The following is a 25,388-nucleotide window of genomic DNA, read 5'->3' on the forward strand; positions in this document are numbered from 1 at the left end:
AGGGGCTAGGTTGGGTGCACGGGTGTGCGAGTGGGGGAAATTTACCTGAGCAACTTGTGACCTTCCCTGCCAGCTTCCCCATTGATTTTGCTTGTGGGAAGCTGGCAGGAAAGGTTGCAAATATTAATCATGTGACATGGGACGCTGCAACTGTCATAAGTGTGAGCCAGTTGCCAAGCACACAGATAGCAATCATGTGACTGCTGGGGTGCTAGGACAGCCAGACTTTTGAGGACTGGATGTATCTACCACTCATTCAGCACTGTTATAACTTTGAACAGTTGCTGGTTTTTAACTGAGGACTACCTGTAGTGCCATTCAAATGATCTGACTAATACTGTTAAGTACCAATTGAAGAAACCTCAAATATGGTTTGGGTTATTGGTTATGGATTGGATTATTGGATTATGGATTATTTCTAGAACTTGAGCAAAAGTTTTTATAGTTGTTTATTTGTAATTGTTTTTATGAATGTATTCTTTTTAATTGTTGTATGCCACCCAGAGTCACTTTGTGTGAAACAGGCAGCTATATAGATATGATAAATAAATAAATAAATAAATAAATAAATAAATAAAATAAATAAATAAAAAGCATGTTCTAAAAATTTCTGTCACAGCAAGGAGGGCCCTACTGTCCCCTTTGTTATTACAAGGACAACAGTGCTTGTACAGGTGGAGGGCATTTGGATGATATGACAGGCATAACACATAGTTTGACATGTCTGTATCTACCCACTCTGGCACCTTGCATTCCTTGTTAAAGTCTCCCATTTATAACTTTTTGTATAGTATCTACTTGCCAATGAAAAGAACAGAACTCAGGATACACTTTTGTTTTTGTTTTTGTTTTAATTTCTTCCTCCAAATAGCAGCAAATGGAAATTGCAGACAAATTATGTGAGAAGCCAGCTGACAGATACAGTTCTTCATCCAACACATGGTTAATGGCAGTGGCCATCAGATTAGAGAGGTCTTAAAAGGTCTAAAATTAGATTAGATTTAGCATCTGCTAAATGCTTTATTATGATAGGTAGATGAGCTCTGTTCAGGTGATATGTTGATGGAACATAGGAACTAAGGTGAGAAGCCCTTTCCATTTATAAGTTACACTAGAAACAAACACGCTACAGCAAACAGTGAATATTGTTTGTTTGTTTATTTAAACAATTTATATGGCCGCCCAACTCACTCACAGCGACTCCGGAAGGCTTACAAAAATAAACATCCCAGTACAAAACCCACTCCACCCCCCCACCCCCTGGCAACAACAATAGATTTACACTAGCCTTTTGATGGGCTTCAGGTCAACCTGGGATACCCAGGCTCACTGGCACAACCATGTCTTCAGAGCGGAAGAGCGTCAAGGAGGGGGCCAGTCTTATCTCTGTGGGGATTATGTTCCACAGGGAGGGAGCCACCATGGAGAAGGCCCTTCTCCTTGGTCCCACTAGATGGACTTCCTTAATAGGGGGGACCTGCAACATACCCTGCCTCCCCAATCTGGTGGGTCAGGCAGATGAAACTGGGAAAAGGCAGTCCTTCAAATAACCTGGCCCCAAACCATGTACTGCTTTAAAGGTGACAACCAGCACCTTGAATTAGACCAACAAGCAAATTGGCAACTAATGCTGCTCCTGTAAGAGAGGTGATACATGTGCAAATCTAGGCTTGCACAGAACTATGTAGGCCGCCACATTCTGAACCAACTGAAGCTTCCGGATACTTTTCAAGGGCAGCCCCGTGTAGAGTACATTACAATAGTCAAGGCAGGAGATGACTAGGGTGAGCAGGGCCTGTTGGTCCAGGAAAGGGCGAAACTGGCGCACAACCCACAGTTGCGCAGAGGCCCTCCTGGCCATGACTGCCACTTGCTCTTCGAGCAGGAGTCGCGAGTCCAGAAGAACCCCCAGATTACACACGAGCTCTGTCTGAAGCAGTGCAATCCCATCCAAGACCAAAGATGGCAATTCTCCATGGACCAAAGAACTCCAAACCCAGAGCCATTCCATCTTGCCAGGGTTTAGTTTCAAATATCTAGACTTCAGGATACATTGTGACTGTCTGCAGTGGAAGCTTTTGTATATACATGTGAGCAGGAATCATCCACCATTAGACAATCCCTTAATCCACCATATTTCCTGCTGCAGACAATCTTTCAATAGATATTGGCTTTTCAGTTATCTTGTTGATATGGGTTGAAGAAGAAAGGGGCTGCTCACCACTGTTTGAAGTTCTATTGGTTTATATCAACTGATCTCTTGGGGACATTATGTGACTTAATACTGGTTTCTGGAGAGCATTAGTGGAAGAAAAATCTGTCTTTGTATCTTAGTCTTGGGTGAGATAGTATGGGAAACACAATTCCATAGACTATATAGACTTTTGATCTTTTCTAGCAATGGTTTTCTTATCTTCTTAGTTTAACTCCAAAGTAATTGAGTAGTTTAATTTTTGCAGCCCCATAGATCTGGATTGTGAGGAAGGGAAGGCTGTAAAAAGTATAGTACAAATATAAGGAGGAACCATTCTACAATATTGTGACCTGGCCAGAGTTAGTTTGAAGTCAGGTAGCAAATAAATAAACAAACAAACAAACAAATAAATAAATAATAGACTTGATGCATACTTAAAGCAGTGATAGGCAACATAATGCCCTCCAAAGTTTTGGTTAAAATTCCCATAATCCCTTGGTATTAGTCATGCTAACAGGGGCTGATGAACAGCACAAGACTGCCTACTCTGAATTAAAGAATCAGAAAGATAGGAAAAACCTCTGCCAAAGACAATGGAGACACATTATAAACTAGAAGGATCTCCTTGCCATGTCGATATAAGGCAGGTTCTTGTATCTTTATGGCAGTTCAAATGCAATTCAAATAATATAATAAAACCATTCCACTGAAGCTCTGTCTTATTTTTTAATAGTAAACTGCTATGGTCTTTGTACTTGTTAACAAAAATGACTGGATTCACAACAGCCACTGGTTTAATTTAAGAATTGAAAATAACTGGCCTTGTGATTGAGATCTAGAAGCTCCACTTCCGATTCTCAGTTATATTTCCAAACTAAAGTTTATTTGGATTCACTATCACTAATTGAAAAAAAAAAAGATATTTCACCTGCTGAAGGAAACAAGTAACAAGGAAATAGAAAAGCAAAGGCATCTTTGTACATAATTTCCAGAACTGTATTTTTCATATACCTCTTTTTGCTGGTAGCAGAATCTACTACAATATTCCTATTTTCATTTTGTTCCTTGGTATGCTCTGGCATAGTTACCATAGTGCATGTGTGGCCATTCTTAGATGTGCTTGGCATGCATCACGTTATGGAGGCCAATACTGAAAATATAATTTTTAACCTAGTTCTGATATTTAGTCTTCCTTCCACACTCTGCTTCTGGCTTTCTCTGCCACTGGCTACTCCAAATGCCTTGAGCGTTTTGCCAGGAGGCCCTAGTGTGAAGATTAGTATAGCTTAGCTGTCCCAAACCTCAAGATGTCATGATCCTCCCATTTCCCTTAAACCAAAAGGATATTTTCCATTTCTTTTTGTTGGTCTTCTATGAACAAATCCCTAGAAACACTTTTGCTTCAGGGTCATCTGCAGAGAGTTTTTGTGGTTAAGTAAGAGGAGGTGTGCATCCATTCAGTGTTGTTTCAAAGACATAAAAGAAACTAATTCCAATGTAGCTTTTACTGGCCTCACTGAGCGCAAGCCACAAAATGTTTGGCCCTTTTCTCTTACTAGGAACCAAATGGATAATCACAGTATTCCAAAGAAAAGTAAAAATTCAGACAAGTTTCCTGATATATTTCCAAAATATTCTCCATGTTAACACAAAATAAAATAGCATATCTGGGTTTGAAAAGCCAGGTTCATACCCATATATATCCAATGATTTAAAAACCTGCTGTTTTTAAATCATTGGATATATAAACCTGCCTAAGGCAGAGCATTTTCTCTTCTAAATGTTGTCTGTGGCTACAATTATCTCTGATGTGATTGCTTTGTGCACTAGCAACATATGATAGTCTATGCCCTGTATGCTCGTATATGTCTCTTCAGGCCACAGACCATTGCTCCAATAGCCCATAATGAAAGAGAGAGTGATTCCAACAGGAGGGATCATGATGAAATGACATTCAGATGTGGTTGTCTTCTGCCTCAAACTCCTAGCTGTTAAGTAAGAAAAGCATTACTTAAGATCCAGTTGTATAGATTTTGTGTTTTAGTAATAATTAGCTTAATTAGTTAGATCAATTAACTGTGTTGATTAATTAAATGGAGCAGGAAAGGAAAACTTGTCCCCAAATGATATTGTAATGAATTGGGGATGGAGTGGGGTGGTGAGGTAGAAGAATTTATTTTTAGAAGTCTAATTTAATATGGTAAATTGGCTTCTTCTAATTCCTACTTCTTTATCCAGGATAGTGGGTGGATATTGACTAGCTGCTGGCTTGTTTTAAGAACATACTATGCTAGGCTTCTGGGTAAGGTTCTATGGCAGACTAGATGTCTCCAAAGGAGCGGAGATGGCCCTGTGGCAGTGAATGGTGGCCAGCAGTGATTTCTGGCCAGCAAAATCTTTCTGGATAAAGGAGAGACCAAGAGATTGCCCACCTGCACCCTGGACAGCTGTTTCTCATGAGGAGTCTGCAGGATTGAAGTCTTGCAGTCTTCTTGTGAGTAGAGCAGCTGGGTGACAAGGGAGATACAGTGTGCTCACACCTGCAATATAGCCTTTTAAGGACATTAAGTTCAACCAAACCCTCACTTTCTTAATCACCTTTGGATACAATAAATTTACAATTGAAAAGAGGTCTTTTTAAATAGCAGGGTAAAGGAAACAACCACTGGGTGAGTCAGCCTTCCTTCCAAATTACAGAAAGTAAAAAGGAAAATAATATTTTTAAAAGACTTTTAAAAAGCAGCAAAGAGCTTAACAAGATTTCGACTAAGAAAGTTACAAGCAGATAAAGCGGACCGTATAAATTTGAAATATTAACATTTTGGCAAAAGTGCTTTTGGTGTTATTTGAAATTAATTAAATTAGACCAGACATTCATGGGAATGTTGACTGTCTGACATCAAAGGGAAAAGACAATTGGTGGATTTTACAAAACAAGGAGACAAGTGTAACTTGGACTGTAATCATTAAAACTATGGAAAGACAGATTGGACAAAAGCCTTAAGGATATAGAAAAGGTGAAAGAGGAAAAATAAATAAATAAAAGGAGAAGCCTGCCTTTTACTTTCACCTTCATAAGTTACTTACTTTCACTTTTGGATTATAAATAAAAGAATGGCGACCACCAGAAAAGCAGCAAAGCTTGGTGAAGGAAGGAGAGGATTGTTGGAGCAACTGATAGAAAAGGGAATTACCCCAGAAATATTACAAAATATGTTTGAAGAGATGGGAAAAGAAGTATCTGAAGCTGTTAAATCTGTTAAAAGTGATCTTGTTGCTTTTGAAGTGAGAATGGAAGAATGGTTTGTAAAGATGAAAGAGGAGATGAAAGAAGAGGTTACAAAAAAATTAAAGAATCTATTGGAAAACTTACAGGAGAAGTAAAACAAATTAACAGCAAAGGGAAATTTAAGAAAATAAAACAGAAATAATACACAGAGAGATGGAAACAGACTTAGACAATCTGGCATTACTGGAATTGAGAGAAATAGAATGCTGCTTGAGACTTAGAGCAGTTCCAGAGGATCCTGGAGAAAACCCTAGAGAAAAGGCTGTTCAATCTTTAATAAATGTTATGGAATGGGATGAAGATGATATGGAGGCAGACACTGACAAAGTATATACAATCAATATGTGATTTGCAAAATTAAAAAATGTATCAAGGGATATTCTTGCACACTTTGTCAGGAAGAAGACCAGATATCTAGTTTTGCAGCAGCATTTTACTACCAGGTTGAAGATTAATAAAGCAGATGTGATTGTACTTAAAGAAATCCAGATCAGAATATTGAGTAAGTAAAAAGAGTGTTTTTTTTTCTTGACTGACAAGCTTAAACAGGAAAGATACCATTTTGATGGGGTAAATTGGAAGGAGTAGTCTTCACTTTCAAACAACAGAAGTTTAGACTGAATTCAGTCCAAAAAGCAAGAGAATTTCTAGAAAAGTTTAAAGGGCTATTGGAAGAAATGCAAATAGAAGTGACAGAGGGTCCTAAGCAATAGTTCCAACAAGAAACTGAGGAGGACCACCACATTAGACACTACAGATATGGGAATTTATGCTCCAAATGAGGATAAAGAACATCCTACAAAGATTTATTCTATTCCTTTGGAAGGAATAGAAATATTAATGGAAAATCTAAATGATTTTGGGGCTTTAGCTGGCTTTAAAATTAATAACCAAAAGACGAAGATGTTAACAAAGAATATAAAAATGAAAAATCAAAGGAAACTGATGAAAAAAACTGGTTTTATGATTGAGAAAACAATGAAATACTTGGGTATTACTATGAGTAATAACTGTATGTTATTTCAGAACAATTATGTTAAGACATATGTTAAGACATGGAATGAAATTAAGAAGGATATGTTAAGATGGAGAAATTACAGTTATCACTGCTGGGGAGAATCTCTGTGATAGAAATGAAGGTATTGCCTAGCATGATGTTTTTATTTCAAACAATACCTATTTTGACAACTGATGCACCATTTCAGCAATGGCAGAAAGATATATCTAGGTTTATATGGCAAGAGAAAAAGCCAAGGCTTAAATATAAAGTCCTCCAAGAAGCAAAGAAAGGAGGAGGATTGGGATTGCCTGATTTGAAGTTGTATTTTGCAGCCTGCTGTTTGGCTTGAATGAAAGAATGGATATTATTGAGAAATAAAAGAATTTTAGAATTAGGAGAGCACAATCTGAGGTTTGGAGGCATGGTTTTCTATGCTACGATAAGGTTAATGTAGACTTTAAAAATCACTACATTAAAAGTGCCATATTGAGAATATGGAATAGATATAAACCCAGACTATGCCTAAAAATGCCTTTATGGGTCTCAGCACAAGACTTATTTTATAGGAAAGAAACAGCAGGTAAAGAAAAATGGTAAACCTATTGAGATACACTAGAACGAGAGCATGGAGAATATAAGATGAAACCAAGAGACCAACTGGCTGCAGAGGGATTTAGTTTTCAATGGTTTTCATATGCACAGTTAAGAGAAAGATTTAAAATAGACAATAGGACATTTGGAATTGAGCAGAGATAGAAGTTGAAGCTGAATTATGTACAAATAATGAACATGTACTTGCTAAAATGTATAAACTTTTGCTGAAATTTGAAACAAATGAAGAACAAGTGAAGGATATATGATAAAATGGGCTAAGAACTTTGGTTATAAAACATTGTTGGAACAATGGGAAAACATGTGGTTGAAAGGATTGAAATTCACACTGTGTTGTAATTTAAAACAGAATTTTTACAAAATGATTCCAGAAAAATTATGTAGAATATATAAAGATACTTCAAATTTATGTTGGAAATGTGGACAACATGTAGGGTCGAATTATTATGCCTGGTGGACTTGTAAAAAAAGCCAGAAAATTCTAGGTTCAAAAACTTACAACAATACAAAGAATATTAAAAACTAATATTCAACTGAAACCAGAACTTTTTTTGCTGGGACTAATGGACAGACAATTAGAAAAGAGCCATGGAAGATTACTTTTATATAAGATCACTGCAAGACTATTATACATGCAAAAAATGGAAAAACTGAAATACCCACAATGGAGGAATGTTTGGTGAAGATGATGAAACTAGCAGAAATGGCAAAATTAACTTGTTTGGTTAGAGAAAGATCAACTACATTTATTAGTGACTGGAAACCCCTTATGGACTTTTGGCTGAAAATTTTTTTAAAAAATGACTGGTGATTTATGGATTTGATGATTAGAAAGGGTAGATTATGGAAAGAAGGAAATTATAGGGTAAAATATAAATGTACTTATAACTGCTGTTAAGATCGGAAGCCACTTCTTTGTTACTTTTTTCTTTTTCTTTCTTTTCTATTTCTTTTGCTTTCTTTCTTTTTCACTTTCTTATTACTTTTCCCTATTTTTCTCTTCAAAAATTTGCATTGTTTTTATTCTGTTGAAAATTTTAATAAAAACTATTTTAAAAAAAAGAAAGAAAAAGAACTACTATGCTAGTGGTTTTCAACTTTTCAGTTTTAAGTCCCAAAAGTCATCCTATCAAAGTACCTGGATCCCATCAAGACAGAAATAAAAAGCTCATTTTTTCTGCCCCCCCCCCCATTGCTGACAATATTGCTGTAAACTGTAAAACAATGATTAAGACTTAATTGTGCCCAGACAAAACACACACAAATACACAGAAATAATGAGAGGGTGCTAGTGATACAAATACTCTTGGTATACTCTCCCAGTGTTCTTACTCATCCATCCTAGGAATACCCCCACACCTGCCATAATGAAGTAGCATAGTATTGTGGGGGAGGATATTTTTTCTAAATTTGTCATATTTGTTTTCCCTAGTAACAGACATCGTGTTATTTCATGGCTATAGTCACTGTCCCTGTGAATTTTTGAGCCTACAGAAATAAAGTCCATTGCCAGTTCAAATTCTTATCTGCCTATATGCACTAGGTCGTCCCGTGATACCTATCGGCCTTGCGAGGTAATCTAGACAAGAAGCACACCCAGAAGTACTAGCTCTAACTTTATTGTAAGGTTACATTAGCAGAATCTTGCAAGTCTGAAAGTACATCTCTCCTCCCTTGCCTTTACAGTTCAAGAAACTAGGGAGGGTCCCTTTTGAGATGTTTGCCAAGATCCCATTCCTTCTGTGGACTCAGTGCCACTTGTCTGACCATTGTCTAGTCTGTGCTCTTCCACCTGTCTCCCAAGGTCATTTCCACATTCCATTACAAAACCTGAGCTTTATATACATTTTTGTTTTATTCGGTAAGCTGCTCAAGAATTTTGATACATTGGGATGGCCTATAACTTTAATAAATTAAAACAATGCAGACTGGGTGTTTTATTGTTTTCTTTCAACTTCAGCAGGAAATTGTATTCCTCACTTCCAGCTATCAAAATGATTTTATCAGCATAAATAAGATTGTCAGTTTTTAAAATTCAAATGTCTATTTCTTCTAGTCTAGAATTTCTAATGAAATGTTTTGAATATCAAATAAATAAAGTGACCGTATGCAACCTTTGCACACTCTTTCCCAATCTTGAATCATTTACTTGCTCCATATTCCATTATCTTCACCTAGGCCTTTGGCGAGACCTGGTGAGTGAAGCCCCCTTTGAATTGCGTGAGTTGGTTTCTTTTTTGTTCCTTTCTGGTTTGTTGTCACCCTTGCTGTCTTTTTTTTCTTGTTTTTAATATTTTTACTTGTGAACTGCCTAGAATCATTGGGAGTTGGGCAGCATATAAATTTAATAATAATAAATAATAAATCAATTCTAGCTCTTGCTTCTGGTCATCATACTTCAATAGGTAGATTTGGTGGCCAGGTATACCCATGTTTTTAAGGGCTATTCACAAATTTGTTTGGCCTACACCAGTGTTTCTCAGCCTTGGCAACTTTAAGATGTGTGGACTTCAGTTTCTAGAATTCCCCAGCCAGCATGGCTGGCTGGGGAATTCTGGAAGCTGAAGTCCACACATCTTAAAGTTGCCAAGGCTGAGAAACACTGGCTTACACAGTAAAAATCCTTATATAGCAAAAACTGTAACATTAGATGTCTTTTGCAACTGTCTTGCCTTTTCTAGCATCCATTGGATGTTAGCAGTGTGATGCTTCCTCCTCTCTGAATCCACCTTGGCAGTCAGTTCTGAGCTTTTAAATATAGCAGGTTAAGTTACTAGATTGTATAGTAGCTGATCTCCATTATAATGATTCATTGTGTCTGCAATAAAAGCAACTTATTATCAGAGCACTGCCCTTGACTTTTTCTTGTTAGCTCCTGAGTGTTTATTGAGTTTCTAATGCTGTGCTATGGATGAATATCTGACAACTGGAAATCCTCAACTCCAAAATTTCTACCTGGGGATTATCTCTCAGCTTCAGAATTATTAGCTGAATTGATTATTATGACTCCAGACAGAAAAAGGAATATTTATTTATGGTTGCATAATTTTCAACTTTAAATATATTTTGAACATTTCTGTCAAAGGCAACATAAAATGTATAGTAATGCAATTTTATTTTTATTTATTTAGTTACTATTTCCCCAGTGTTTGCATTGAGGAATAGTGTCTGGGCCTATGGTATACTAGTATAAATGGATTTGACAGATATGCTAGCAAATGTATCATATTCTGTAAATTTAACATTTTACAGTTTGGAAAGAAAATATGTAGTATTTCTTACATATGACATCAAAGGGATTTTCTTACCCAATTTGAATATACAGTATCTTGTTAAGCCAGCAGCTTCTTCCTGTGTTCTGCTTCCTATCACCATAGTTCTCCAGTATTAGACAGACTCAGTCCAGACAGAGCTATAAGAAGGTAAATCTTTACTTTTCGTTCTAAGTGCTGAGTGGCTCTCAGGCTAGACAAAACAGTTATATAAACACTGAGCAGATGTTTCCCAGTTTCAAGGCCAGGAAGAAAATGCCCAAGTTTATGTTGACTCAAAAGGGTGAGAGGAAAAGACCTAGAACTGCAAGTCTAGAGCAGACACACACACACACACATGGGGCTTGATATCTGTGTTGTTCAGTAGCTGATCTTCTGCATATATATGGTACTATGGGTGTGGGTGGAGGGACAGGAGGAGGCAATTCACGCTAAGACATCATAGGATGCTGATGGTTGCTGGGGTCAGAGGAGGATGACATGATTCAGTCCTGGCATTTGGTCGCAGATCCCTCTTCCATGACTGGACGCATGGCTTTATTTCTGCTAGTAATTTCTCATGAGGAAAAGCCAAATTTCTCGTGATTCAAGTGAAGGATCAGGAAATCAAAACAGGAACTGAGGGAAATACAGCAAGTGTGGGAGCATTCAAAGTTCAGTAGGGAGCTGAAGCCTGCAGAAAGTGACAGTCTTCACATATGCTTAGCATATGCCAAGCCTAACTTATTATCTGAGTTGATGTTTATGGCACATTATTCTGTGAGAACAAGGGGATCTAAGGCAGATGTTACTAGCCTGCCAACATCACTTGAGGACATTTCTGTTCTTATTTTATCCATTCAAAAGTAGGCACTGAAATTAATATGAAACACTATGGCAAATGACTACATTTTTATTTTTCACCCAGGTGGAGTAACATTGACAAATGAATGAATAAGACAAGTTATTCTCCTCTTGAAATTACTTTGCTGTGTGCTCAGAAGGTAACATCCATTTAAATGAAGAAACCTTTACAAGAAAATTAACATTGTAGCACATAGGATGTTGTTCCAACCAGTCAACATTCACCAGTTTCCTTGGTAAAATATTTGCTAGAATATGTAAATAAAGAACAGAAAGTATATGCTTCAGACGATTGTGAGAAAGCATCTGGGATTTTGTTTACACTGGAATATATCACAAACAGTACATTCCATTAAGAAAGAAAAGGGGTAGAATAAAAGGAATGAAATAAAAGAGAGGAATTCTCCCATAAATGATGAGATGCCTCTTGGCTAGCGCTACCAGATCTGTGCTGCAAAAATCCAGACAGCCATTGGTAGTAGCAAGGAGTTAGACTTATCTGTATCTAATGGTCATCTGGATTTTTGAAATCTGATAGCCCTATTCTTTGTTGCAGAAGTAGATCTTGCAGAAATGATGATGATGATGATGATGAAGAAGAAGAAGAAGAAGAAGAAGAAGAAGAAGAAGAAGAAGAAGAAGAAGAAGAAGAAGAAGAAGAAGAAGAAGAAAGAAGATGATGGTTGGTCGCACAGCCAGATGTTAAGACTGGATTTGACATTTTTGTCCACCTATCAAGTCCTTCCCAAGGACCTGGGATAGGCAGATGTTGTTGTTTACTAATAGTAACGATACTGTTGCAGGATGTAAGCTGTCCCAAGCAAAGCTGCCTTTTGCAATTGACTGATGGTGATTTTATCAACACTGATATTGCTCAAGTGGTGCTCCAGATGTTTTGGAATTGTACCCAAAATTAATACAAGTACAATTGTACCTATTATTATTAGTATTATCTTTGCTTTCTTTTGCCACATCATTCTCTTTCTATTTGCAGGTCTTTGTATTTTGTGATTTTCCCCAGTTATTTCTCTTCTATTCTGCTGTCTCCTGGAATTGCAATGTCCACTCTCCAGGGATGCTAATGATGCCAATCATGATTCCATGCATACAGTATGTACTCTTAAAATGAAATTAAGAAACCATGGACACCAACTAGCAGTCAGAAGACACCATGACAACTCCTTAATCTCACAATACTTGGATAGACTTAACCATAGTTTCAACTGGGAAACTGTCAGCATCTTAGACCAAGCTAAATCCAAAAATGCGAGGGTATTTCTGGAAGCTTGGTTTTCAGACAAGGCAGCCATCAACAGGCACATAGAGATAAACAACATCTACACACTATTCAAAAGAGACAATAAAAAGGAAAACAAAAGACCAGAACATCTCCTCACCAGCAATTATCATCCAGATAAGCAGAGATTAACACCAAGATTAACATCAGATATACAGTCAAGCAGTAAACAATACCCTAATCAAGGAACTACCAGAGGGGGAAAAAATAAAATAAAACAACCCCCCCCCCCCACTAACACTGACAGGGCATGCCACTGTATATAAACAGAGAGCAAACCCCATCCCATTCTAGCACTGAAGATGTTACCTAGCCGGGTAATGAAACGTTTGCAAGAAAACAACCAAGCTCAGAGAACCCCAAGGACTCCACAAACAGAAATGAGTGAGAAAATCCAAAACACTGAAATAACTGTTGGGACTATATTTTAATCATTATTTTATATTACTCTGAATCAATAATGTTGATTTACCCGATCATTTCAAATACTAAAACTTACTTTGGATGGGACCTCCAAATGTGGGATCTGGAGCAATCACCTCCATTCCTCCCAATAATCTCAGCCATTTTGCTAAAATTATGCAGGTCTAATTTAGCCACTGTCTGGTGGGTGACATATTAGGAATTCATATGCACTGCCTTACATTTCATAATAGAAGAAAGATAGGATATTTTATATATATATATAGAATGTTCACAGACTATTCAAGGGGTAATTGGCAAAGTCTTTTTAGTATTAATTGTTGCAAATCATGATAGTGGTGATGGTTTTTGTCTTATGCTTGATGTATAATAAGCTTCAATCATGTTTTTCATCTTTATTTCCTCATCCCATTACAGAAAATGTCACCCAACCACATCAGTCATATGCCTTCAGATATATTATTAGTAAATATATTCATCACAGACTCCAGTAGGTAATTATGTTACCAAAAAGCTGCTTTATGAACATCAACCTTTAACTGGTTTTTCTCTTCATACAAGAAAAAATGCATAGGAATTAAGGGAGAGAAAGGTGGATGGTTCAGGCCTTAGTTTATTTGCCTTTATAGCAAAACCTCATTCAGAAGACAACCCAGACAGAAAGACTCACTTTTTGACAGAGAGTCCAAACAAATGGGCAAAATGGACAATTCTCGGGTCTTATAATCAGGAAGACTTCTAAAAGCTTTAAATCCCAAATTGATTCTTTTGTAAAAGAGAAATATCTGTTTTCAATTAAAACAAACAAAATGAAGTAATTGGCATAGTTATAGAGACTTAAAAACATAATTATAGCATGATTGAAAAGGAATCCAAATAAAAATGCTTCCATATTGTAATCCAGACATTACAAAAATATAGGTACCACATACTGTTTTCTTTTGTTTGAAAATGTATGAGAATGCATAGGTCATGTTTTTGATAATTTAAACTTGCTAAATAAATAGATGAATATATTGGCATTAAATAATTCCTGCTATGCTCTGTTTTCAAGCTACCCTGCAGCCTCATTTTATGATAACATTATCTTATTCCTCCTCCTACAATATCATGCTTTCTATTTAATGTCTTGTCTTTTGCCTTAACAAAGACATTATTTGATAGTCATCTGACATTTCCTCATTTCACCCAGTAAAACCATTCTGCATTAGACTGTTATATGGAAGCCTTATGCTGATGCATCTTCCTGGTCTTGTTACAAAAAGGGCTAGATCTCACCCTATGAGTAGCTGGGATGAGCCCTAACCTACTGACACCTACTAAGTGTCATTTAATCTACAGAGCTTCTGGAAAACCATAAATCAGAGATGATAAACCTGAGACCTTCCAGAGGCTTTTGGATTCGGCAAGCATAGCCATTGGTCAGAAATGATGGAAATTCCAGCAAAACACCTGAACGCCTATTCTTTTTCTGTTCGTAGCCAAGAAGCAGTACAGTCTTGGGAAGAAGAAAAGTGAACTATGTCAAAACTAGCCTAATGACTGTGATTGGAAAAGTTCCCAATCTGAGGGAACTAGAACTAATGTATTTGGTGATGTATATTTCTCATGATGACCCTATTAACTCTCCTCGTAGGGTCCAACAAGCTCCTTTAAGGAACCGTCCAGTTGTAAAGTTCACAGAGTATTCAACCAAAACACATTTTGTAGCTATTGCTTTTCCCCCTTCTTAGCAAATTATCTTTAATAAGAAAAAAAGTTAATTGGGTTGGCAAAAGCATAGGCAATAACATCTAGATTCTTTGTAAAATTTCATGAATCAGAAAGTGCAATGGTGCAATGAAAGCATCAATTATGAACTCTCAGCAGTAATTTTGGAGTTGTTTGAAAGGCAACAAATATCTGTGCCCAGATGCAGGAAATATTAATATGATACATGCAACTTGTAAAACAAGCACAAGGTGGGAAAACTCCAAAAGGCCATGTACTTTTGGATTTGTTATTTTAGAAAAAATAAAACAAAATAAAAAATGTTGTGCTGAATGACATATCAATTCATGCTTGATAGGGAAATTATTTGTTACTGTTCCATAAAAATGTGATGAAACATATGAAGCTTCTTGAAAAATGAGGACTGCATTTGAAAAGGTGAGCTCTAGGGAAAATCACAATGAAAGTCAGATAGTCTTTACACTGTCTTCCAAGTTTTTGTTATTTAAATTCTCACATAATTCACACAAAGGGTATTTGCAATGATAACTTGTATTTCTTTACATTTGTTGTTTTAACTTCTAAAATATCAGTCATAATTCTTATTAAAACAAGTTGAGCTTGCCTGCCTGCCTGCCTGCCTGCCTGCCTGCCTGCCTTCCTTCCTTCCGTCATTCTGTCCAAAATCTTGATTTTAACACAAGGGTGCCCTCTAATGGCTTGAAGGATAACATATACATATATAAAGCACTTCAAAGATTCAAACACACTGTATCAGTATTAATGTTTAAATTTTGCATTCAATACTTTTCCCCTCTTGCACAAGGACCATATGTGGCATTGATTCACTCTATGAATCAGGATCTAAAGCATACATGGAAGGAAGAGAGTACTGTATCCCCTTGTGCCTGACGTATTATCAAAGGTGAGATTTTCAACCAAATGTTCACCAGATTTCGGTTGAATAATCTCTGAAGAAGGGCAATGTGTCTGTCTGCCATCATAAAAACAAGATCCATATTGGCTGGAAATAAAATAAGAAGGTCGGAAATTTTGTGCAAAACAAAATGAAAGTATAAGACAAAAGTTTTAAGTAACTTAATGGCTATTTCTTCTTTGGTTTCTGCTTTAAGTAGCAAATATTGGCATCGAAAGCAAAAGCTGAGTGGGAATCAAGCTCAGATTGGTAGTGACGGAAGGTTATGACCCACTGGCAGATGTTCAGCAACCAGTGAAATGCTTGGGTGGTCTTTCTCAGCATGGCTCTTATCTTACCAGTTTGTCAATGCAAGTGGACTAATTGGCAAATGTATTGGCAGACTCAGCACAGCGGTTGGGGAAATGGAAAAGGAAAATCACCTTTAACATATTATAGCTTTATGTAGTTATTTATGTAAGTCAGTTTACAGTATAATCTCTAATATAGGAATCATTGCTGCTGGAAAACTATAGGTATTGCTAGTCCTCTCTTTAATATAATGTAACATCTAATTTTGGCTAATAATTAACAATGGCTTCCTGTCCTAGAGTCTCCATAGTTTGATAGACCCACATAGCAGTGGGTATCTGCCACAGTTTACACTGGGAAATTCAAGAATTTATTCATATGCCTGAACAAAGGTATATTGCTTTCAAAGCATTCAGAGTTCTTTACAGACATTTTAGACAAAGAGTTTAAATTCTTATGAACATAATAATTGTATATAAATGGAACCATTTAGACTTAGAGACAATGAAACATAAAATTATGAATTAGCATCCTTGAAATAGCTATAAAAATTAAAAGCTGCCATGATTTGAAGCAAATTAGATGCATTTATAAAAGTTCTGCCATGGCTTTTATGATGCTCAGGATATCTATAATAGTGTCACTTCTTGTGCTGAAAAAAACAGAAGGTGTTAATGGGATGAATATGGAATAATTTCTGCCAATATACTGTTAAGTATTAATATAATGCAGCATGTAATCTTTTAAACTGAAAAGTGTTATATATTTACTAGCCACCTCAGTAGGCATTGAAAGAAGGCAGTCGTGTTGGCCTGGGGTAGCAAAAATCAGAAAGAGTCCTTGCTTTCACGAGCTACATCTGATGAAGTGGGCTGCAGCTCATAAAAGCTTATGTCTCTTAATAAAATGTGCTAATTGGAAAAGGTGAACCAGATTCCTGATTTCTTGTAAACTCCACAGTGTGGCACTGTTTTAAAACTGCTTAGAATACTAAACACAGTTATGGTTTCTGCACCTTAGTTAGGATATCATAATGGTGGCAAATGCTGTAAAAGCAACGAAAATGATTACAGCAGGGATCTTCCCTAACATGAAATTCTACAGTCTTGCACTTTTAGCTTAGAAAGCTAAAAATGACTTACAATCGGTTAATTGTTCAGGATTAACAACCTGATAATTTCCATACAATGCATCTGGTTGGCCACTGTGTGATACTAAATGATGGTTTAAGTATGTTTTCAGTCTGATCCGCAGAAATCTTATGTTCTTTTTATTTTGCAATTTAAAGAAAAATAATAGATTCTTCTCTCTTCTTCTGACAAGTTGAAATCCTAACTGTAATTGTTAGTGCTGAAGCCTGCTACTGATAAGAGACCACGTTTTAATTTCAGAGAATGATTGTTCAATAAAAAATAACACTAAACAAGGCAGTGAACAATATTAAAAATAATGAATATATTTTAGAATACGTTCAGTAAAGGGCTAAATGTGGTGAAAGCATTGGTAATTGTAAAAATACCTGCCCAATTCTGTTGATATAAGGCGAGTTATAAATATTTTAGTAAATAGTCTTTCTTAGATGGTAGACTAACTAGATCTCAGAAGGTAGACTAGACTAGACTAGACTAGACTAGACTAGACTAGACTAGACTAGACTAGACTAGAATCTCTTGCCCAACTCCTGTCTGGTTCTGGTCTACCTACCATTCCTGGCCAATATTTCACTTTGAGGAGTTACTCAGAATTAGGCATTATGGATGAAGTGCTCATGGCAGAGCCTCCCAAGCTACAAACAGCTAACCCATGTGTTCAACAGCTGCAGGGCTCAGGAGCGCCTAGAACGGTCAGCTCTTATGGGAAGGGAGAGTGTGGCAGGTGGGGGATGGAGCACGGCCAAAGTCTTTTTCTGCTCAGTAATATAGATATCTCTGGGGAGGCTTTTCCAAAAGGTGATAGCCATTTTAAAAAAGAGGACAGGCCTTTTATTCTTCCCATCCTAGTAGGGATTATGTGCTGTTCATCAGAAATGAGAAGGAAAATCAGGTAGGTATTTTGGTAGATGTTTGGGTAATTGGTGATATTTGTCAACTGTAATAGCAACATTTTTTTAAAAAATCAACTAAATCAGAGTGCAGAAGCAATCATTTTGAATGTTATTTATTTGTTTGTTCTTTAATGAAGAACTTATCAAGTGGTTTGTGTTGCTGATAATCATTTTTAAATTGAGATCCAACTCTGTAACCATATTTACAGATAATGGAAGAGTTAAATTTGAGGACTGATGTGAGATGGAAGATCTAAACAAACAAAAAAGAAAATATATTGCTATTAACAATAAGTTATAGGCATACTGAAGGGTTCAAAGTAAGGATGAAATAGCAATTCCTAGATATGAACAATATTTTGAAACATAAAAACATTTACACAATGTTTAAATGTATTATAAATGTAGTTGTAAGTGCTTCCAGTAAAGTCTATGCCCATTTTCAAAATCTTGGCTATTGTATTCAGAAACTTTTCCTTAACAGCTACACATCCAGTGACTCTTGGCACAAAGAACATTGCAGACCACCATAATTCATCAAGAATATAAATACAGTTATTATACCAAATCCAAGTGAAATTATTTGGCAAGAAGACTTCTTCAGCATACACAATTGTAGCTATTTATTCATAATGAATAGCTAATCCCTCATAAATCCCACACCCCATTGTTTATATTACCATAATTTTCCATTGTGATAAAATTAGAATTAAAAAGGCATTAGAAGATAAAATTCTCATCTTCTCCAAAGTGATGAAATGAGAGACTAAAAAATAAATTTAGATTTTCTTAAATAAGAAGCTTAGATGATCCAAAGTCTTAGTCTCTGAGCTATGAAGTCTCAGGTGAAAGAAAGGAAGGAAGGAAGGGAGGGAGGGAGGGAGGGAGGAAAAGAAAAGAAAAGAAAAGAAAAGAAAAGAAAAGAAAAGAAAAGAAAAGAAAAGAAAAGAAAAGAAAAGAAAAGAAAAGAAATTATTTCCAAAGAGGTTAGCACAGGAACACAACCTTTATTATGGTGTAAAAGTTTGGAGCAATTGTATATATTGTCCTTTATATATGCTGAAGTGATAGAATTGTGTGGTAGTGAGTTTTAAGAATCACAAAAATTCTGAGTGATAATTTAATTTGATAAATATGAAAACAGCCCAGATCCTTGCCCCAAGACAGTCAGGTACAGGCAGACAATTAATTTTGTCTGGATAGGTTAGCAAAGGAAGGACTCCTCTTCTACATGTTGCAGTTCTGATTACAGTAACATTTTTTCCTTCTAATGCATATTATGAGATCTTAAAACATCACCAAGTGTAGTTGTTAATTTTGTAATAAAGGACTTGCAAAGGAGGTTTTGCAAGACAAAATATTTAATCAGTACTCCAGATGGGAAAAGGTTGTTGATGACTGTTAAGCAGTATTGGTTTGGAAGTCAGCTATTGTTGTGGTATCAAGCAATTATCTGTTTTTGTACTTCTAGCAAAAAGGGTTTAGTTGCCATTTTGCAATTTAGTCCTTAAGAAGATTTCTTGCATTTTTACAGGAAAATGGAAATTTTGGGTATAACTCTTCATACGTTTTTATACAATAAAAATTAGAATTCTGTGCCTGGGGGAACAACCCATAAGCCTTTGGATCTCCTGTTATGATGGTTCAGTGAAAATAATTCACCCTTTTGAGACGGAGAGGATCTTGCAATTCTCTCCCAACTACTTTGATTCCTCTGACATTATTCTATTCCATCAGACATCAGAATTGGGCAAAAGGAGATTTGCCACATAGCATGCCAGAAGAGAGGCTATGAATTCACAGGATCCACATCTGTCTTGGCATCTAGCTACACACGTGATCAATTGGCATAGAATACATAGCTCCCTCCTGTTGAAGGGAGAGACTAAAAAACAAACAAACAGAACTACTTGTCATCTGTCAGCCCACCCCAAACTGCTTTAGAAATGGTGCAACTTTTTGCTTGCACATACTGTAGCTCTTTAAGGGCTACAATCCCAGATGTTTAGAAGGCAAACATCTGAGTAAACATGCTTATGCAATACTACACAGATCTGCTGTAATGATCATCTCTTCATATCCCCTCTGCGATATTTGAGTGCGCTATCTTGTCTGTATTTGCTTCCCCGTCCATGCTGCACTTCCCCGTCCACAACTAAGCTTTCTCTTGGCAAAGGCCAAGCATTCCACTTCCAACATTGCCACTACTGGCCAAACATTTGATTGGACACATACAACAGCATAGGCTCTAACCCTACACTGATATCTACAAGAAGGAAGTGTGTTGCCTTTACCTCCTGGTGGACAGGAAGCTGAAAAGTGTAAGCATTGGCAGAGAATCGAAATGACATCAGTCTCTTCTCTCTCATTCCATTACAACCACCTACTGTGCATCCATGTTTAGGGGTTATGAACTCTAGCAGCTGGTCATAACTTAATGTTTTTATATGTTCCCATCTCCTCATCCTGTCAGTATGATTTCCTTGTTAGTCTCTTTCACTTGGTTGCTTGCAAAAGAAGGAGGAGGGCGAGGGCGAGGGCGAGGGGGAGGGGGAGGAGGGCGAGTCTTTCCTCCCTGTTTGTCTTGATTCTTTGGTGAAAGGCTCTTCAACCCCTTGATCGGGGAAGTGTATGGTGCTCTTTTCTCCATGTTGTGTACTGTAATAAAAAATTAGTTGTAAAGAATAAAAGAAAATATATGTGTATGCTGAGGAATAGGGCTATCTTCCTTGTAAAAATCCAAATGACCCCTAGATCACACTTTCCTGTAGATCATTTCTGCTAATTAGTTGATGCATTTTGCAGCCCAATATGGCAGCTTTAGCAGCTTGTTGTAGCCTATAGTAGCAACATGTTTTGTGCAGTAAGGCAGGATATGCACTAGAGGCACGTCTAAGTAGTTATAAGTTACTGACTTGCTCCACATGAGGACCTCATGTGGACACATTCAGTACAGTTGTTGACGCTGACAGCACATCTGTTGTTTTATACCATTACTTCCTAGCTAGTAGAATTGAATATTGCTGCTTCAGTTTCATTGTACAAAATTGTTGATGATAGAATTAGCAGTGATATAAAATGAAGTGCAATTTCTGAAATCAAGTTACTCTTGGTAATTGTCAGGTCTATTCAAAAGAAGACGTCTGACATCTATGATATGGTAGTGGCTGAATGGAGGAACCTGGCATATGTTACTGAAACCTGGTTGGGCAGTGATAAGAATATAGCCTTATTAGAGATTTGCTCCCATTTTTTATGTGTTCCAGCTGTCAAGACAACAAGGTTGGGGACACATTGATTGTACATGACATCTAGGTCATGACCCATTGCTCTGCTGATGGTACCTGACTGCAAATGCCTTGTAAGGATCTGGACTGCAAAGACAAATTAGAGCTGTTGTTGGTGTATCATCCAGCATGCTGCCCAGCAGCAACCTTCCAGAGTTCCTGAATCTCATTGCTGTGTTGCTAGTGAAGTACCCTAGGCTGATAGTGCTGGAAGAATTCAAGGCTTCATACTTTGAAGATGGGTTTAGATGCTGCTTGGGATTTCATGGCCTCTGTTGCAATCATGGATTTGTCCTAGAGTATCTCAGTCCCAATTTATACCAGTAGTTGCACGTTAAACCTGGTGTTTACCTTGAAACAGAAGGTGTTTATCTGAAGATGAAATACATTATTATATCCTACAAGTAACCTGGCCCTGTGGCTTGAAGGGATTTCTAGGTGGCAACCAGCATCTTGAATTGTACCTGGAAGTGTACTGTGAACCAGTTTGCAAAGCAGTAGTTTACCTGGGTGTAGCATGCCACTGCATTCTGGACCAATTGCAGCTTCCAGATGGTCTTCAAGGGCTTTTTTTTCTTGACAAAGGTGAAAAAAATGACATTGGTCAACATTTTAGAGCTGTTAATTTATTCTGCCTTTTTATTGCTATGTAATTGTGTTGATTTTTTAATACTGTTATATATGTTTGTATTAACTTGTATAATTATAAAAAATCAATATTTTATAATATCAAAGTCTCAGTTTGATCTTAAAACAACATATTTTATCTTTGGGGAGTTGTTTGTCTCTGATATTTGATTGAAATGAATTGCTTGATTGGATGTTTTGGGGAAAATATTAATTGGAATACAATGGAAATTGCTGTCAAGTAAGCATATTGTTGAAATGATATGATACCTTTAGGGATTTTCCATTTGTATTGCATGAATACAGCAGAAGCAACAGTTTACAAAACTGATAAAAGTACAGTTAACTGTTAAAAGAACACGTAAAAGAAATCTACTAATAACTTTAATATCCAGGTGATATGGTGTCTCAGTGGGAACTAAAACTGTCCAGGAAGCCACAAATGATGGTTTGAGCTGACTTGTCCTTATTCCTACCCTGCTAGGCAGGAAGATGGTTAAGCCAAAGTGCAATGTATGTTGATTTGTTTTGTATGATCCAAGCAAAGTAGACAGCCAAAGTGGGACTGTCAAGACCTAGCTGGACCTGGTACTAGACTCTCCACTATGTTTCATTTCACATGTTTCATATGTATGGATCAGGAGAAGATAACTGTCTGTGCTCCCCACCCAGAACAATTTTCATCTTTTTTTTCTGGAAAGGAAAGAGATGCTTTTTCTCACCAAGCTCCCATAAAGAAAACCAGTAATTTTTCAGTACTTTTATTAGAAGATTCAGTGAAGCTGACTTTTTCTCCCAGCAGAAGGAAAAATGGCTGAATGCCTGTTGCTCTTAGATAATATTTTGTAACTTGTCAATTTTATGATTAGTTTATTGCTTAGGACTGTAAAATGGTGGAGTTGGGACCCCTAAAAGGCCCCACTGATGGCTCCAAAGGACTGCATATGACCTGTGATGGCCCACTGGTATTTTCCTTGATGCAATATAGAGTTTGAACCCAGTACCCTCTAACGTAGTATCCAGAGGGAGTTTGCAAGCATACCCTGAGTCAAAGTTCACTAATCTGACCAGCTCTTTGCTGGTGGCAGGATGCTGTTCAGAGAAAAAAATAAGCAAATAGGCAAGGTGATTTTCTCAATGATCCAGTCAGAGGCTGATAAAGAAAGCAGATAACAACTTTCAAAGAACTGATATTGTGGAATGTATTTGGAAGATGGTGGCCACTTAGAAGTCTTCCCTGCTGTGCTGCTGTGGTTGTACATATAACCAGCAGTGGTGTGAAGGTTCTGGCTAAATCTGCAAGGAACTGCTGTCTCCTCTCCTGACTTGTTCATCTTTTCCTTCCAGATGGCACATTAGAGAGGATAGGAACCCATTCTCACCACTACAATGTCCAGAGAAAGAACATCAGCAGATATAAAAAGAGTGGTAGCCTAAACTTGTTTTCCATGGCTGAATCCTGCAGCAGGGAGTTGGACAACATAAGGATTGTACTGTAACTTCAGATTACCCTCTGCTCACTCTCTCTGGACAGTATATGTGCAGGATGTCCAGGCTTTAGGACCTCTTCCTTTCTCTAGATACACAATAGGAAGATCTGGGCTTCCACTACTGCCTAAGAAGGAAGCACATAGATGAGTAGAAGGTGAAACTGCTCCTTCCACAAGCATTCACCTTTTATTGCTTTTGTACTGACTCTCTGGATACAGCAAAGTTAGAGTGATTAGTCCACTGTTTCCTGCCCAAAGAAGTGCCTGCAAGTGCCATACGTACATATTTATTTACAACAAATGATTTGTGATGTAGGAAAGCCATAATTAGACTGCCAGATATTTTTCTTTTCCTGAAATGCTATCATTATAATATGATATAAGATGACTGCCAATTTGTTGACAAAGAACAGTAGGGGCTATTTCCCTAATCTGAACTGTCCCTACTCAAATCCTGTAGAGGTAAAAATACAGATACTTGCATTTAGTTCAGAAACATTGAAAAAATGAGACCCAATCATTTTAACATGAAAGATGGTATTGTTGTTGTTCAGTCATTAAGTCATGTCCGGCTTTTCGTGACCCATGAACCATATCACGCCAGGCCTTCCTGTCCTTCCCTGCCTCCTGGAGTTTGCTCAATTTCATGTTCATTGCTTTGGTGATACTACCTAGCCATCTCATTCTCTGCCGTCCCCTTCTCCTTTTGCCTTCAATCTTTCCCAGCATCAGGGTCTTTTCCAAAGAGTCCTCTCTTTGCATTAGGTGGCCAAAGTATCTGAGCTTGAGCTTCAGTATCAATCCTTCCAATGAGCAGTCAGAGTTGATTTCCTTTAGGATTGACTGGTTTGACCTTCTGGCAGTCCAAGTGACTCCTAAGAGTCTTCTCCAGCACAACAGTTCAAAGGCATCAATTCTTTGGCACTCAGCCTTCCTTATAGTCCAGCTCTCACAGCCATACATTGCTACTGGAAAAACCATAGCTTTGATTATATGGATCTTTGTCGGCAAGGTGATGTCTCTGCTTTTTAATATGCTGTCTAGGTTTGCCATAGCTTTCCTCCCAAGGAGCAAGCGTCTTTTAATTTCATGGCTGCAGTCTCCATCTGTGGTGATCTTGGGGCCCAGATAAATGAAGTCTGTAACTGCTTCCATTTCTACCCCTTCTATTTGCCAGAAACTGATGGGTCCAGATGCCATGATCTTAGTTTTTTTAATGTTGAGTTTCAAGTCAGATTTTGCACTCTCTTCTTTCGCCCTCATCAAGAGGCTCTTTAGCTATTCTTTACTACTATTAATATTTTTAACATCTCTATTAAAAGTACACATACATGCATTTTCTCTGTTTTAGGTTTATCAAAGCCTGCAGTTATCACTCACATGCAGGTCTTAAAACAAGATCCTGGATTATGGGTTGTTGGTGAAACTCCTGGTGATATTATTTATATTCCTTTCCCTTTTTACCACAATGCAACTTTTCTTCTGGTGGATGTATTGGACTAAGGCAATCCATTTTTAACAATAAAAATAGTATGTATTATGGAATGCAGAGGTGGGGACAAGGGGAGGTGGGAACAAGGGGAGAAAATGATGTAATCTCTGCCCCTTTTGTATATACAAATCATGACATCATACACATGTATGAAAGGGGTGGAGCTTGCAGCATGACAGTGCCTTCATCATTTTGATGAAAATGTCAGTGGCTGTGGATACCTCTCATAGAATGCATTATAATAATGCAGATCAAATATTCTTAAAGTTGATTGTCAAATTCCACACTAAAATATTCTGAAGAAGCATAAATAAATGAATAAACAAACAAAACAATAATAATAGCATTGATACATGACTTTCAATTATCCAATTCCCTCTTTCCTGGAAGATTTAGACTTGCTAGATACACATCATCACATAGTCTGTCCAGCTTTAGTTTAAATTTGTCCCACAGACATTCTGAACAACTGCAGGGTCTTCTTTTGGTCCTGCTTACCTGGATGAAGTGGTAAGTTAAACACTTCAGCTTCCTCAACATTAAGGACTAACTTCAGCTGTGGGCAACTGCAGATGTGAGA

Source organism: Python bivittatus, unplaced genomic scaffold, assembly GCF_059951505.1.
Source record: "Python bivittatus isolate LINGU-HERP-01145 unplaced genomic scaffold, Pbiv_v1 ctg000850_np1212, whole genome shotgun sequence".
Lineage (NCBI taxonomy): Eukaryota > Metazoa > Chordata > Lepidosauria > Squamata > Pythonidae > Python > Python bivittatus.